The sequence below is a fragment of the Microcaecilia unicolor genome, chromosome 10 (assembly GCF_901765095.1).
Source record: "Microcaecilia unicolor chromosome 10, aMicUni1.1, whole genome shotgun sequence".
NCBI classification, from domain to species: Eukaryota; Metazoa; Chordata; class Amphibia; order Gymnophiona; family Siphonopidae; genus Microcaecilia; species Microcaecilia unicolor.
The window spans coordinates 115,316,415-115,333,689 of NC_044040.1; the positions used below are offsets into that span (position 1 = coordinate 115,316,415).

General features: G+C 46.1%; 1 protein-coding gene across 4 annotated transcripts in view; it reads left to right on the top strand.

The window, feature by feature from the left end:
- The window catches only part of CEP19 (centrosomal protein 19), a 118,804-nt gene that overhangs the window by 58,252 nt on the left and 43,277 nt on the right, over positions 1-17,275 (top strand). Inside the window, exon 2 of one of the 4 annotated variants that reach the window (XM_030216216.1) lies at positions 9,493-9,556. The exons of the other annotated variants lie outside the window; for them this stretch is intronic. The gene's annotated coding sequence lies outside the window, so the exon portion shown is untranslated. The remainder of the gene's footprint in view (positions 1-9,492; positions 9,557-17,275) is intronic. 4 annotated transcript variants of the gene reach the window in all.

Consider the following 17,275-nt stretch of genomic DNA (forward strand, 5'->3'; position numbering starts at 1 on the left):
ATATTTATGAATTAACTCTTGCCACACTGGTACTGCCTATATTTATGAACCCAGCGCCTAAACAAGATAACATTTTATCTGAAAATAAATTCAAGACCTCAATGATGACTTGTTTCACAAGAGCAGTTCTGCTCTTGACTCGCTTGCCTTCTCCTAGGTCCGAATTATCATTTAATCCACACTTCAGTTTACTTCAAGGTACCATATAGGAGGCAGTCTTTGTCAGCTACCATGTATAATCAACAGTATCAACATATCATTTTAATGGAGAAGTATAAACCAGGAGATTTGTGCACAAAAAAAGTGGCAAAATATAAACAAGACAAGTAAAAAAGCCCCGTTTCTGATGCAAATGAAACGGGGGCTAGCAAGGTTTTCTTCTGTGTGCATGTGGGAGTGTGTGTGTCCCTGCCCTCTCTCCCCTCCCCCCTCTGAGTCCTTCACTTACAGAGAGAGCGATTTGATTCCGTGCTTTGCTGTGTTTTCCTTCACTGTGTTACAGAGAGAGCGAGGGTGGGGCAGACACTCATGGGGAAACCGGATATCTCTCCCCCTTCATACTTCAGGCTGGAGGCTTCATTTAGAACGTTGGTGGTGCCTTTTATATATAGAGAGAGTTAAATTACACTAAAGGATTCATTTATCCATGGATGGACAACAACTGCAAGTCAAGGCGTAGCCACAAGTATAAGAAGGTTAGATTTATCAACAAATGATTCTTAGGGAGCAGAAGATAAATCTACTGGGGACAAGGGAGTGGTTACTTTTGGAGAATCCTCTGGTGGTGCTTAATCATCTATTTTTTTGTTTTTTTACAAGTGGGACCAGGATCAAAGCAGACAGTGCAGGAGCCCCCACTATCCAGACTGATCAGGACATGTAGACAGCATCGAGAAATCAGAGAATAGTTTAAAATGTATCCTCTAAAGTCTTATGGGAACATCAGTATATATCAAGTTTTGAGTTTAGGACTTTCCTTTGTACCTACACATTGATGCATTTTCTATTCAACAGTATTTTTATACATTTTTTTGGACATTGAAGTTATGTTTACATTTTGGAAATGAAGAAGCAACAGTTGAATCTGATGGGGGGTCAGCGGGTTTTATGTCGTTATCCATGCTGAGGGCAGTTGATATGTCGCCGGATCCTGTAGACCTAGTGATTTGATACTTTTCAACAGCTAGTTTTAAGAGAACTTATCAAAATGTAAGAACATCTTATTTATCCATTTAATTTCTTGATTACAGTGAGTAGCTTTAAGGGATTTATAATGAGACGCCTCTGTAGTTATTTCTGGAGCAGATACTGGTAATGGGGGGGGGGGGGGGGGGTTGTGGTCCTAGACAAGGTTAGGTTTTCTGAGGAGGCCAACAGGCAGTTGTCAGATCTTCATTTTTATGAATTATTAGATATAAACAGTAGGTTTGTGGGATATTAATGGAGGCTAATAAAAAAGGGGTGATTACTTTGTGGGAATTTAAGTATTTGTATGGGCAGTATCCTGTGGTACCTCCTATTTATTTTATCCCCCAAATCCCCAGTGAGACCTATAAATAGTGTACCTCACCGCCCCCTTTGATGTCGTCATAGCCCTAACCACGTTCACACCACCCCTTGGATAATATCACCAGATATGATGCCTTGACTCCTAAACCCCACCCCTTTTCATGGCCATGCCCCTTACCCTACCTTATTTGCATAGCCCCACCCCTTTGATATCCCAGAGAGTGGTATTACAGCCATGCTACGTTTTCAAGATGGTGGCCACTACTGCATGCATCATGTCACTTCCTGTTTCCACTACTAGCCGCCACCTTAGATGGGGGTCATGTGATGGGAAGGGACATAAAAAAATAAACCTGACACTGCCCCCTACAGCCTCTGCAGAATTTAGTTGTGCATGTGCACTTTAACCTTTTTTTTTCTCAGAGGAAAGAAAAATAGGAATTTGTTCTTTTTTTCTTTCAAAAATGGCATTTGTTTTTCTTTTTTTTCTTTTTCTTTCAAAAATGGACGCCTATTTAAGCTGAATCGTCTGCTTTTTAAGAATGGCAGAGCTGTTTGCTTTTTTTTGTCCAGCAAGCAAGCTATTCTGTCTGTGTGAGATCAGGGTCTGTAGCCTGCTGTTTGCTTTTTCACACTGTCTTTGTGAGATCAATAGGGTCTGTTGCTGCCACCCGCAACTCCCTCCCCTTTCCCCTAGCGAGCAACAAAACTTACAGGGGAATCTCGGCTCTGCCCCTTCCAAGAAGCAGTAGCCCTAAGGCAGACTAATGTTTCCTCAGAGCTAGAGAAACAAATTACAGATAAACTTTTTTTGTTCACCCCCCCCCCCCCCCCCACACACACACACACAGCTGTATGAGATCGTGCCCTGGTTTCTCACAGCTTCTCAGCTAAAGGCAACGGAATCCCAGCTCTGATCTGTTTGCTTTTTCCCCAGATGCAAAAAAATAAAAAGACTCAATTGTGAGCTCAGTCTCCCTGGTTTCTCACAGCTTTTCAGCAAAAGCAAGCTAAATACACAGAATCCCAGCTCAGAGCTGTTGCTTTTTTTTGAGGAAATACACTATTCTCCATGCGAGATCAATACGGGGTCTGTAGCCTCCACTCACTACCCCCTCCCCTTCCCCTTTAATAGAGAATCCCGGCTCTGCCCCTTCCAAGAAGTGTATACTTAAGCAGGAGCCTTCCGCTACACCCCTTTCCTGTTTGAGACATCTGTATGAGCTCAGCCTGCATGCAGTGTTCATCTGAGAAGCATACATGTTTACTGATAAGCAAACCACTCACTTTCTTTATCCCCCCACTGGCCCCCAACTTGTTCTCTGTCTGTAGCCTCTTTTTACAGGCAGAAGCCCGTTAGCTGTGCCTAGGTCTGCATCCTCCAGCACAATACTCTCTCTCCTTTTTTTTTTTTCCCTAGCCATCAGCAAACTTACAGGGAATCCAAGCTCTGCCTCTTGTTTAGCAAAACCATCAGCCCAATTAGCTGTAGTCAGGCCCTTGTACATAGAGAGATGCAGCATACATGTGAGACTATTCCTTATATGCCTCCCCACCCACCCTGTAGCACTAGTGTTGAAATGTGCACCGTCCTATGAAGTCATGTACAAAAAAATCCTAAGCAGAATTTACTACAATGCAGAGGCGGTCGGGAGTTTACATTCTCGCTATAGCTATTGAGAAGTTTGATGTGCACTTGTGCAATCCCTTCTCGTGCATCATAGGAGAGCCCTCCAATAGTACTAACAATTTTTTTAGCAAAGAAACTTTTGCAACACGCCAGTCTTACGTTTAGCATGAAACCTGATTAAGTCATAAGGTGTTAAAACTGTTGGCAACCTATGTATGAAAAACAGTCAAACCGTTACACGTTTATACATTTTATGGATTTGCTGCCGGTGACGTTTAATGATGACCTGTTGTTTCCGCCCCAAAAAGTAAATCTAGTCAATGATTTTATGGAAACTGGTTGTAAAAATGATGAGATTGAAAAAGCCTTTACCAAATGTATACACCACAGAAAATGTAAGTACCGTTTATATTATCCATTACACTTTTGTCAAGGCAGAACAAGCTGCACCATCACCTTAAATAAAAAATATATGGTGTTTTAAGAATCCGAGAGATTCCCCACCTTAGCTAAACCCCCAACTGATTACTACCAGGACACCCACGCTCTTGGATTTTTGTTTCTTACACTAATAAAAACAAATACTTAGAAGTGAAATAAAAAGAAAAGTTGATTCTGGAAACAAGTAATTAGTAGGCTTAAGCAAGTCTGAAATACAGAAAAAAGAAATATTAGATACTTTCCTAATTTCATGGCAGCTTCCAGCCATGAAAATCAGGATGCCGATCCTACATAAATTTCCCTAATTTTTATACATGGTCTTAATACCTGTTCAACAATAATCTGGAATCTAATTATTATTTTAGCACCTCCCACCAACCAAGCATGCACTTTCCTAATCCAACGCATTTGACTTCTATCCTATTATCAGTTCGTACCCAAATTCCTAGAATAGCAGTTACACCTCCTGAGTCAGTCATGCTATCTTCACCCCCTATCTGACCTCTATGACTAACAAACTGTCTGACAAAGATCTTTCCAGCTTCTATAAAGATTATATTCTTTTTCATACGGAATCAATATTGTAAAGTATAGGTCTAAGCAGAATAATAGTCTCATAAAAAGAACTTCACCTAAATATACTCCTTTTTGTCATTCCTTGAAAACATATAATAGTAAACTGCTGGTATAATGTCACTTCTTAGTTCACGACCTCTTACATAAGCCATATCAGCAGAAATACACAAAATGCACAGTTCCCTTTCGCATCCTGTTTTCCCTTTCCTGTCTTAAGCAGACTTCTATAACAGTCTCCAAACTCCTCCCAATACCATCTGCACCCTGTTGCAAAAAGTCCCACTTCCCAATTTCTCCTCCCATGACTGCCCAAGTTGTCACACTTTGATGTGTAAACGTGTGGAGCCTGTAGATATTTTAGGTTATTTCACAATTGCACCCTGCAAGCCATGGCTGAAGCAGCAAACAGAATAATTATAGAGGAGAATAATTATGGGGGGAAGGTAAACCTTACAGGTCCCTTCGGGGCCCGAACCCCCTAAAGCTTCCCACACTTTTCTCGCCAGACAAATGTATCCGGGCAAGATGCATTTGCGTCTTTGAAGGCCTCAAGAAAGAGAAACCAGAAAACCATATGGCTATCTCGTCGTGAATTTGAACGTGTTGATGCCCAAGGATTACAGATTGGGGATGGATATCTTCCCCCCCCCCCCCCCCCAACACTGACAGTCATATACGCTGAGAAAACAGCGGGCACGTATAAAGAATTGACAAGCCACTGCTTTTTCTACACCGTGTAATTGCACTTTCACAGGCAGCATCATATCTAGCTGTCTGAAGAGGAACCTGGAGCTTTTAAAACTTTAGTTCAGGCTTTGCTCCATCAGAGAGAGGCCGTCTTCGGTATTGCTTTGGATGACTTAATAGCTGCTATAGCAGAGATAGCCCTAAACACTCTGAAAGGTAACATACCGTTATCACTGCACCAGATTAGCATCCTGAAAAGACAAAGGCGTGCAATAAAGAGTGTCTGGGACAAAAGGATACCCCTTTAAAAAAGGAAGAAGCTGGTGACGCAGTCTGGGGGATTTTTTTTTTTTTAATTTGAAAATGTTTATTGAACACAACATAATAGAAAAATACAATGCTTGCCAGTGCAGCCAACAGCCTGCTCTGATGTTCCAAACAATTAAAGTCCAACATCAACTGTAAATCACAATCATTTTTGATGATTTTCTCCCCCCCCCCCCCCTTCCCTGCTCAGAACTTACTCCATCTTAGCTAAATCACCTGTACAGATACATCACTACTCCATAATCGTTCTATTTGAGACCATTTTTTCGCATCAGGCTTATATCTGCCTTGTCTTTTGTCAGTCAATTGTTCTAGGCCCACAATGCTCTTGATTCTCATTGTCCGGTCTGCGATTGTAGGGCCCAGTCTTTGTTTCCAATGGGCTGCGATTTCCAGCTTGGCGGCTGCCAACCCCAATCTTTTTAGCTGCTTCTGCCACTTCTGGCCCCTTTTATTTCCCCATCCCAACAAACACCACTTTGGTTCTGCTGGGAACTGCATGTCCAATAGTCGTGTCAAATGCATAGCAACTTCCACCCAAAAAGACTGTATAAGGGGACACGACCACCAGACATGCAAAAAAGTGCCTATTTCTGCTTCACACCGCCAGCATCAATTAGATACCATAGGATACATTCGCTTTAGCCTGTCCAGTGTGTAATACCATCTACTTAAAACTTTGTATGCATTTTCCTTAATTAGTACACACACCGATGCCTTTTTCACCTCTAAACACACCCGCTCCCACTCCTTCACACTCATTTCCATATTTAAATCACATTCCCATGCTGTCATGTAGGGCATTTTGAGCATCTTATCTCCCCTAATGTATTTATATAGCCTTGAAATTCCTTTCCTCCCACCTTCCAGAGTTACCCAAATATTTTCCAATAGCTCCTTTTCCCTCGGGTCCGATTGTAACCACCCCTGTCCCATCATGAAATGTCTAACCTGTATGTATGCAAAATAATCAGATTCTGGTAAATCAAACTTCCTCTTTAGAGTCGTAAAGTCTCTTATTGCCCCATCCGACATAAGATCCCTAAATCTCCTCAGGCCCTTTTGATTCCACTCACGAAATACCCCCCCCCCCCCCCCTTGTCCTGCGGGAAACTCATCTTCATGGGTAATATAGCCAAAGTAGAGGTTTTCACCCCCTTCCGGAATTTACTTTTTAATACATCCCAGGTATGTTGCAAATGAGCTATAAAGGGACTAATATTCCCCTGAGGTAGGCTATACATCTGTCCAGACCCCCATACTCCTTTCTCCAAATTACCCCTTGGAACCAGATTTTGCTCTAAGGTCACCACTGGTGATCTATCTCCTTTGCTCCACTCCGCCACTTGTTTTAATTGGGCTGCTTGATAGTACCATATTAAGTTGGGTAGCCCTCTCCCCCCTTCTTCTACTCCCCTCCACATAATTCTTTTCGATGTTCTTGCTACCTTGCAGTCTGGGGATTTTATTGGACCCTTGCTAAACTTTGCCTTGCCGCTGATCACGAGCCTTATCGGTAATTCAGTACGCTGAAAAGATGTACTTGGTCCCTAGCTAGCAGCTTGATCATTTAAGAGGTCCATGTTAAAACAGATGCTGTTCAAAGGCTCGATGAAGAAATGAGCGGTATTCTTCAAACTTCCGGACTGACTATGAAAAGGCCAAACACCGTGTTAGCTGTCGTTTGCCACACAGGGTGAAAGGGAAGGAGAAAAAATAAACCTGTATCTCCCCGAACAAAGTCCTAAACAGATGGAGGTGTCACTAGATAACAATGGACCTCCTGACCCTGTTCTTCAGGAAGTGTTAAAAAGAATTGGTGCGCGTTATGGGCAAAAAGCCAAAGTGTTGCTCGATTAAGGGACTTTTGTATACAAGGGGTACCCCGTCAGCAGTTCTAAGCTGCTCGACCTAGTTCATGGGGCTACGCAGACACCAACAAAGGAAATCCAGAGGTTGGGAGGAGTTCATGAGCTCCATGGCTGAACTCAATATGCCCTCAACAGTAGTCAACAACATGAGCAACAGGCATTTGCTTGAACTTCTTAAAGAAAACCCCTCTGAGATTTCTGTGAAATTCACCACCCCTGTGAAAACCCAAGAAACTCTTCCCCTTAAAAACTGTGAAATGTTAGCATGGTCTGTGCTGGGGTTTCTGCCTTTCATATGAAGTGTCTGCAAACATTGTGAAACATTTCAACTCATTTCCTTTGCCGTGCCAGCATATTTGATTCTACCTATTCGTTACTGATTAGCTTATACTAGCTCTCAATGGCCTTCCACTTCAAATTTAAACTATTTCTGCCATAAGTAGGCAGTGAGGTACACTATTTATAGGTCTCACTGGGGATTTGTGGATTTGGGGGATCAAATAAATAGGAAGTACCACAGGATACTGCCCATACAAATACTGCAAGAGGCATCCAAGTTAATTGGCCTCAGCTGTTAATCTTTACACTCCTCCAGAATTACTGAGACTTCTGTGATTACCACTTGGCTCTCCCATCCCCAGCTGTTGCTGGCAGGCAGAGTGCATTTTTGTTTTTGGCACTTTTTTATGGAACACTTGCTGGTATAGAGGGTGGTGCTGCTGGAATGGTGGCCTTGGTTGGTCAAGTGGGAGGGTCAGGTGCTTGCTGGGTAGGCAAATATGCTGGTCAAGGCCTTGGTGTAATTGTGGAGATCCCCAGAAGCTGCAGCCAGATACTGTGCCCAGCATCCTGGCTCTCCTGCTGCATGGTACACAGGACTTTAAGGCCGCTCTCTTGGATTTGGAACTTCTGCTGCTGAACTTGCACATCCTGATGCAGCAGCTGTAGCTTCTGGTACCAGTAGTCGGTCAGCTGCACATTTTGGGCCAGGAGTTTGTTGACTGGCTGCACAACCTGCTGTCTGTGGTAGGAGGGTCCCCTACAGGCTAGCTGTGGATCCTCATCTTGCTCCTTGGCCTCTACACGGGCATCAGGCAAATCTGACTGGGGGTGTGGGTTCCACCAGTAATTGTTCTGCTCTTCCTCCCCTCCAGGTGGCTCCTGGCTGGTGTCCTCAGCGTGCTTTTCTGCTTCCACTGACTCCCCCTCCTCCTGCACTGTCTGCTGATTCCGGCCTCTCTCTCGGACTGAGTCCTTGCCTGGATAGAAAAAGTGGAAGAAATGTGTGTTGCACTAACTAACCTGTCAGTCTTTTGCAGCTGTCTGAACATATCCCTTCATGTGCACTCATATACCACAGGTGATTAGCACTGCCATTGTCATACTACCACAACCTATATGCCTCCACATTCCACAATGCAGAAGCCAAGGGGTATGATGCGTTATGTACCTCAGAAGCCAGAATGCCAGAAGCCACACAGCCAGTTGGGTAAAGGAGGAAGGATACTGGGAGTTGTTTTGAGGGCACAGTGGGAGAGCCGCAGATGCATTGAAAACAGGAATAGCCACTAGTTGGTGACAGTCCTAGGCAGGAAGAGGGTGAGGGAAGAAAGCACCTAAAAACTACAGACATAGTGGGCCTTGAACCAGTGATCTGAGTGATCCCAGACCTTGGCACTAACCACTATACTGAATTGTTATGACATGGGCCCTGATGACCAGCCTTTCAGCCCTCTCCCCCACCTGAGAACCTCTAGTACAGATGGAAGTCCTATCAGGCCCCCCCACACTGTCCATGCTTGATGGAGAGAGGGCAGCCAGTATCTCTTTATTCTCCAAACCTTACTTGACTTCCCAGGCCATGGATGCTCCTTCCCGAGCCTGTACACCATGCGCTCCATAGAGGTGAGGTTCAGTGTCTGCATCCAGCGGGTTGTTTCCAGCCTTATGCTTTACAAACCTCTTCAACTTTCTCCATTTCCTTTTGCAGTCCTCTGCATCTTGATTTGCATGGTAGGATCACATTTAGCTTGTACCATATTGCTACCCATTCTCCTTGCTTGGTATAAGCACAGAGTGTTTGCCCCTTTGGAGCAAATAGATTAGGTTGGCGTGCTGTGATTTCCTACACTAGGAGCTTAATCTCAGCATTGCTGAAGTTGCACTTCCTGCAAGGGGGATTCTCTTTGGATGCCATTGCAAATGGGATGTGGATGTTTGAAAATCCAGAGATGCATGTTTTTAGTGGGCAATTTAGATATTTCAGCTGCGACGTTTTGGGGATAAACTTTTTTTTTAATTATTACACATGAAAAGATTTTGGGGAGAATGACGTCTACATCGGGCAATTTAGATGCCATTTTTGAACCTCAACATTGCCTTTACATTGCTAAGGGGGAAGTGGCTTAGCCTGGGAAACTAACTCTTTTACTGTCCATTCTGTCTCCCCAGCATCAGGCAGCTGAACCCTGGAAGCCATGAGCCAGCTGGAGCCCCCATTTGCCACTGTCTCCAGCCACCCTGAGAAGCTGGGGTGGGGGGGATGGAGTCCCTGGGAATGAGTCTATGCACAATGTGGTTCTCAGGGGTAATGCTCACAGGGTCCACATCCTGTGGCTTTTCTCCAGATATGCACTTCACATCCCTCTTCAGCTGTCTCCTTTTTTTTTTTTTTTTTTTTTTTTTTTCCAGTCTTCTACATCTCCATTTGTGTGGTAGACCGCATTTGGCTTATGGCATATGGCCAAACATTGCCAGGGTTGAGGTAGACAATGCCCAGCATCTTGTAGCTTAATCCCTGCCCTGGTCCTCGTGTTCAATAGACTCTTCGGCCCTTGTCCTAGCTGTTGGGATTCCCTAAAGTTGCTGCTGGGACTGGGGCTACACAAGACCAGCTTGTTTGCTGACTGTGGTGGCAGTCGCCTCTGAGGGGCCTCACTGCCTGGGGGGGGGGGGGGGGCGGGAATAGTATATTCCCACTGTGCCTAGACTATTCCCCTGCCCTCTGGCCTGCTGAACATAGAGTAAACTCTAGTCTGTGCAATGGCAAAGCACACCTGCTGGTTTGTACCCAACTGGTTGCTATTGTGAGACCATAGATATGTGTACAATAGTTCATTTCCCTCCTCCATGTATATATCCCCCATATTTGTATATATTTTTTTGTGGTGGTTCCCTCCCTTTCCCTCACCTCAAATTTTCTGATGTTGGTTTAAAAATGTAGATAAGGAGCAGCTGTTTGCGCATCTTCCTAAGCCCTCAGCTATGCTGGTTGTGGGCAAGGCAGCATACTGAACAGAGTAAATTCTAGTCTGGGTACTGCCTAGGCATACCAGCTGGTTGGTACCAGACTGGTGGCTAGTGCAAGACAACATACCTTTACTGATCAGCTGTATGCAGTCTGCCAAATGTGTGTGGGTTGTCCAATATGGTCCCCAGAGGTCAGATGTCAGCTTTGGCTTTTGGTCTAGTTCTGGGTTCCTTTCTGTGGTTCCGGGTCCACTTCTTAAGGTTTTACAGGGTGAAGGGAGTATATGGGGCTTGGCTTCTGCTGCAAGCTCTTAAATACAGACATGGAAATGCTTAGAGTGGTTCGAACATGGTCAGCATCAGTAGCTGCTGCCCCCTTCCTGGCAATGTAAATGTCTATCATCTTCAAGGGACTCCTGTGATAGGAACTTGGTTCCAAAGTCCAGCATGGAGCTGGACTGGGGGTCCAGCATGCTAGTTTGCCACAAATGCTTGTGACGTACCATCCAGCCCCATTAACCACAACTGTCCCACAGACCCGATGTCTGTTGGCAGCATTTGTTATAGCATTATGCACGGATTGTGAACCCCCAGGGGACAGATGGCTTGTTACTGTTCTGCCATACCTCCCGGCCTGACGCACCTGTTTCCCCACTGGGTCCTGCAGCACAGTCAGCCTCCGTGACTTCTGGGCGCCAGACTGGTTCTCCAGCGCAGTGGACCGCCAGTGCTGCAGCTCCCATGAGTCAGATTGTTCCTTCAGGCTGGTAGGCCGATATGTCCTCTGCTGCTTCCAGCATTGGTACCCCCTAGGAACGCGTGCAGGGGGTCTTCTTGTAAAGATCTGCAGTTGGAACTGGGTGGGATGCATGTTGATGACCTCACCTGAACTCTTCACTGCTGCTTTCATAACAGGTCTCCAGGAGCTGTTCCTTGTCTAGCCATACCTCGTGTGTCTCCAAGTTCTTGCCTTGTCTCTAGGTTCCCGTCTTGCCTGCAGTGTCTTCAAGTTCCAGCCTTGCTTCTGCAGCCCTGTGTGTCTCTAGCTTCAGTACTGTCTTGTCTACTGCTCCTGCCCTGCTTGGTCTTGCCTGGATCCAGTTCTTGACTTGTCTGCCTTGTCCTGCCTAGTGCTGTGCCTAGTCCGAGTGACTCGCCTGCCAGTAGTCAATTCCCAGCTATGGCCCAAGGACTCACTTTCCCTGAGTTCGTGACATGGCTACAGAGTGCAAGGATGATGTAGGTGGGCATTCAGCCCTATACTGTGACCCACAATGCTATTTTTCTGAATTGCTTTGTCTTCTCATGTCCAGGTTACTGTAGCTTCATAAGGGAAGAATGGTATTGGTCAGTTCAGCTAGCCACCCTTCCCCCCCCCCCCCCCCCAACTCCCCAGAGAGACGCTAGCTGTAGGGGCATCTGTGAATGGGGCCTTTTGTTAGATGAGGCATTAGACCAGATATTCCCCTGCCAGGTCCTGGGGACACCCCAGCCTCTCAGGTGGTGAGGGGATGCACAAGGAATCTGTCACAGAGATATACAGGCACACATTGCCTGCACATCTCTCTCAAACAGATTTTCTTGGGCATCTCCTTACCACCTGAGGGCCGGGGAGCCCCCAGGACCTGGCAGGGGAATATCTAGCCTACTGTCTCATTTCACAAAAGGCCCCACTCACAGATGCCCTGCAGTCATGAACTTGAAGACTGGACTGGAACGGGAGACTGCAGCCATGTGTGCTCCCCCCCCCCCCCCCCCCGGTGGAACCTGGTATCAGCTTCCTTGCACCTTTGTCAGGTGTTGGAGTGGGCATCCTAGGTTCAAAGGCTATTGCTGGCTGTGGCAGCCCATTATACATTCCCTGTCACCTTTTTTTTTTTTTTTTTTTTTTTTTAAGCTAGTTGGAGGCATGGCATAATGGTTTCGGGTGTGGCCTGGAGTCCTGGGGGTGGCAGATTTGAGTACCACTGGGGCTTCTTGTGATGCAGGGCACATTAGATCCCTCTCCATTGGACAGCCCTGTGGTTGAGCACTTTACATTAGGGAGGAGCTGCTCTGATTGTGGACACTGAGGGCCCTTTGCACACTTCTGTCCCCATCTGAAAGCCCCCCCCCCCCCCCCCCATTCTACAGTCTCCCTTTCCCAGGGCTTGCCTAGTGATGTTTAAACTACTGCAGGTGTCAGCCTTGCATATCAATGAATCAACATATATTTTACAGAGGCACCAACGTTTGTATACTTATCTGCAAACAGTATTTGTAACAAAAATAAAATTTGAAACTATTTACAAATGATTTGGTCCATTGCCTTCATTGTGGCTGCCACCACTCCTCATGGAGCATCCTGAGCTCTGTCAGTATTTGCCCCTGAATGTGGCATAGGGCTCCCAGATCCTGCTGCACATCTCTCCGCATGCCTGTGACTTGCAGCAGGAGCGCTAGGCTAGAATAGCTGTTGGGTGGGGCTCACCGGCAAGCGTGACAGCTATTTCAGGGTGGGGCTCAGCTGCTGTGACCACCTGCCTAAGGGGCTGTTCCTGCACCCATACTTACCCCTACAGTGGGGGCATGCTCCTCCAGGTGCCGTCGTCCTCTGCTTTCAGATAGTTCTGGGTGTGGCCGTGTTGTAGAGTGAGGGGCACTTCCCACTGGCCAAGATCATAGTAACATAGTAAATGACGGCAGATAAAGACCTGTACGGTCCATCCAGTCTGCCCAACAAGATAAACTACATGGTATGTGATACTTTTTATGCATACCAGAGTTTGATTTCTCCTTGCCTTTCTCAGGGCACAGACCGTAGAAGTCTGCCCAGTACTGTTCTTGTACTAAGTTCTGAAGCTAACATCGAAGCCCCTTAAAATTTACACTCCAGCCCATCCCTATCTATTCAATAACGATCAGGACGGAGACCGTAGAATTCTGCCCAGCTCCTGTTTTGTTTCCAATTACCGGTGTCGCCACCCAATCTCTGCTAAGATTCCACGGAACCATTCCTTCTAAACAGGATTCCTTTGTGTTTATCCCACTCATGTTTGAATTCCATTACTGTTTTCATCTCCACCACCTCCCATGGAAGGGCATTCCACATATCCACCACCCTCTCCATGAAAAAAATACTTCCTGACATTAGTCCTGAGTCTGCCCCCCCTTCAACCTCAATTCATGACCTCTAGTTCTACCATCTTCCCGTCTCCGGAAAAGGTTCATTTGCGAATTAATACCTTTCAAATATTTGAACATCTGTATCATACCACCCTTGTTTCTCCTTTCCTCCAAAGTATACATATTCAGGTCAGCAAGTCTCTCCTCGTACGGTTTGCAACGCAAATCCCATACCATTTTTGTAGCTTTTCTTTGCACCGCTTCCGGTCTTTTTACATCTTTAGTAAGATACGGCCTCCAAAACTGGATACAATACTCCAAGTGGGGCCTCATCAACGACTTATAGAAGGGCATCTACACCTCCTTTCTTCTGCTGGTTATGCCCCTCTCTATGCAGCCTACTACTACTACTACTTAACATTTCTAAAGCGCTACTAGGGTTACGCAGCGCTGTACAATTTAACATGGAAGGACAGTCCCTGCTCGAAGAGCTTACAATCTAAAAAGACAAATGTACAGTTAATCAGATAGGTCAGACAGATTGGGGCAACTTATATGTTTGAAAGGTTAGGTTCCGAATGTAGCATTGAAGAGGTGAGCTTTAAGCAAGGATTTGAAGATGGGTAGGGAGGGGGCTTGGCGTAGGGATTCAGGAAGACTGTTCCAGGCATAGGGTGGGGCAAGGCAAAATGAGCGGAGCCTGGAGTTGGCAATGGTGGAGAAGGGTACTGAGAGGAGGGATTTGTCATGTGAGCGGAGGTTACGGGCAGGAACGTAGGGGGAGATGAGGGTAGAGAGGTAGGGTGGAGCAGCAGAGTGAGTGCATTTGTAAGTAAGGTGGAGAAGCTTGAATTGGATGCGGTATCTGATCGGAAGCCAGTGATGCAACTTGAGGAGAGGGGTGATATGAGTATATCGGTTCTGGCGGAATATGAGACGTGCGGCAGAGTTCTGAATGGATTGAAGGGGGGATAGATGGCTGAGTGGGAGGCCAGTGAGGAGCAAGTTGCAGTAGTCGAGACGAGAGGTGATGAGAGCGTGGACGAGAGTACGGGTGGTGTGCTCAGAGAGGAAAGGGCGAATTTTGTTGATGTTGAAAAGGAAGAAGCGACAGGTTTTGGCAGTCTGCTGGATATGCGCAGAGGAGAGGGAGGAGTCAAAGATGACCCCGAGGTTGCGGGCAGATGAGACGGGGAGGATGAGGGTGCCATCAACTGAGATAGAGAGTGGGGGAAGAGGAGAAGTGGGCTTAGGTGGAAAGACGAGGAGCTCGGTCTTGGACGTGTTCAGCTTCAGGTGGCGGTTGGACATCCAGGCAGCAATGTCGGATAGGCAGGCCGATACCTTGGCCTGGGTCTCTGCGGTGATGTCTGGTGTGGAGCGATAGAGCTGGGTGTCATCAGCGTAAAGATGATACTGGAAGCCATGAGATGAGATCAGTGAGCCTAGGGAAGAGGTGTAGATAGAGAAGAGAAGGGGTCCAAGAACAGCATCCTTCTGGCCACGGCCTTCGCCTTGTTGCATTGTTTCTTCACCTTCAGATCCTCCAACACCCCAAGGTCTCTCTCCTGAGTCGAGCTTACTAATCTCTCCCCTCCTATCCGGTATCTCTCTTTTGGGTTTCCGCACCCCAAGTGCATCACTCTACACTTCTTGGCGTTAAATTTTAGCTAACTAACAACTTCCACCAGAATAAATAAATTATATGTATATTTTTATTTATGCAGTGCTCAGAACTTGCTCAAGTGTCTTATACCATAAAAAATGGTTTTGGCCCGCAGCAACCCACCATGATCGCACCAAACCTGCCTGCCTCCTTAGATGTCAAAAAGATATATATATCTTCTTTTTTTGTTAAGACATAAACTAGGAGCACTTATCTGTAGGCATTCTGTTGGTTGCTGAATGATTGTATTTTCTTGTGGTGGATCGCGGACCTTCACTCGTTTGTTCAAGTGTTGTGAAGTTAAAAAAATGTCTTTATGACTGGTCACATGATGCCTTAGAGGGAAGCAGCTGCATGTTTTTTCCTCCCAGCCCCTTCCCGGTTCTCCGACCCAATCGGGACGATATGTGAGCGGTAGGCGGAGGAGCATCACATACGACTAGCAGACAGTATATGGATTCCTTCATTATTTGTACAGAGGCGGGGATGCCGAGCAAGACAGGGAAAAAAGACCAAGTGAAGCTAAGCGGGCCACCCGAAACAAAGATGGCGCGGAGCCCAGGAGTAGAGCCGCAGTTGTTCAGTGAGTCTCAGTTGCAACAGATAACGAACGCGGTAAAAGGTGCAACAGACCCACAATTTGCCCAGTTGTCCGAACAAATGTCCATCATAGAAAAAGCATTGGATGACACTGTGCGTCGCACGAGAGATTTTGAGAGCCGAGTGGCAGAGACGGAAGAGCGGGAAACAGCAATGGCGTCGTCGGTACAAGCATTCCAAAAACTTGTAAAAGAACAAGGTCAGCTGATAGACGAGCTGGAGAATCGCTCTAGACGATCTAATATTCAAATTGTGGAATTTCCAGAATCCATTCCAGATCAAAATGTAACCACAGTGCTGGAACGTTGGCTTAGTATGGACCTGGCACTAACAGACAGCATGGGGAAACTCTGTTTGGAATGAGCTTACAGGCTGGGCCGCAGACAGGAAAGCACAGTGCGCCCCAGAGTGATTATTGCAAAGGTACACAACTTCATACACAAGGTAGAAATCCTGAGAGGAGCGCGGCACAAGAAAAAAAGCCTCTGCTATGATGGTCACCCTATAAAGGTATTTCAGGACTACTCTCTAGCGTTGCAGCAGCGTCGCCGGGAGTTTAACCCGATATGCAATGTGTTATTTGCCAAAAAAAAAAAGTTCATGTTGTACCCAGCAACTCTCAAGATCTTTTACAAGGGAACATGGCATGCTTTCACAACGACCCGGGATGCAGATGTCTTTCAGAAAGCAATGAACATCAAAATGGAGTCTAGCAAAGAACAGAATGGTAATTGATGCATAGGTGCTGCATGAGAAGGGTACTAGTGGATTACAAAATGTAGGAATAAAAGACAATCCTAACAGTATCACGAGGAGGATGAAAGCATAGGTGGTTTAAAATGAGACTTTGAAACGGGACTTTGGTGAAGTAACCAATATTCCACTACCTCGCCAAAAAGGTGGGTTGAGAGGGTTGAAGGAATGCATAGTGACAATGAGCCTGCAATCGCTGAAGGAATAATACAAAAGGTCTCTCAAATGTTGGATTTAAATGTTAATGGTTATTTTGTTAAAATGTTGAATCAGAGCATGTGTGTATGATAAGAGAGGGTTGGGGGGGGGGGGGGGGGACGGGACTATCACAGTGACCGATGATTTCCTCGACTTTATGGGGGGATACGAAGGGTGTTATGGGTGCATTTGGGTTTATATTAGAGGGGAGGGAAGGGAGGGACGGAAGAGGGTAGAGGGGTTGGACATAGGAACAGGGAAGGGACCTAAATTTAATAAGCAGAGATTCTTTCACTTTCTAACTACTCCTATTAACATACGATACAGCCAGATAACTCAAGACCAGGGCTCAAAATGTGGAGAAAGGGGATCAGGGCGAGGCTGGGCGCCCGGTCCTCACCGCAATAGATGTTTGCGTTTTAGAATAAGGCAGAGATCTTATGGCGGTTAGCTTGGTTAGATTTAATACCTGGAATGTAGGAGGTATCACCTCCCCTGTTAAGCGCGCTAAAGTGCTGACAGCGCTACGAAGGAAGCACTGCATCCAGGAAACCCGCTTGTCCCATGAAGAGCATCAAAAGCTGAAGAGAAACTGGGTGGGAGAGGTCCACGCTTCCCCGGCAGAGAGACGCAAAGGAGGGGTGGCTGTCTTAATAAGAAAAG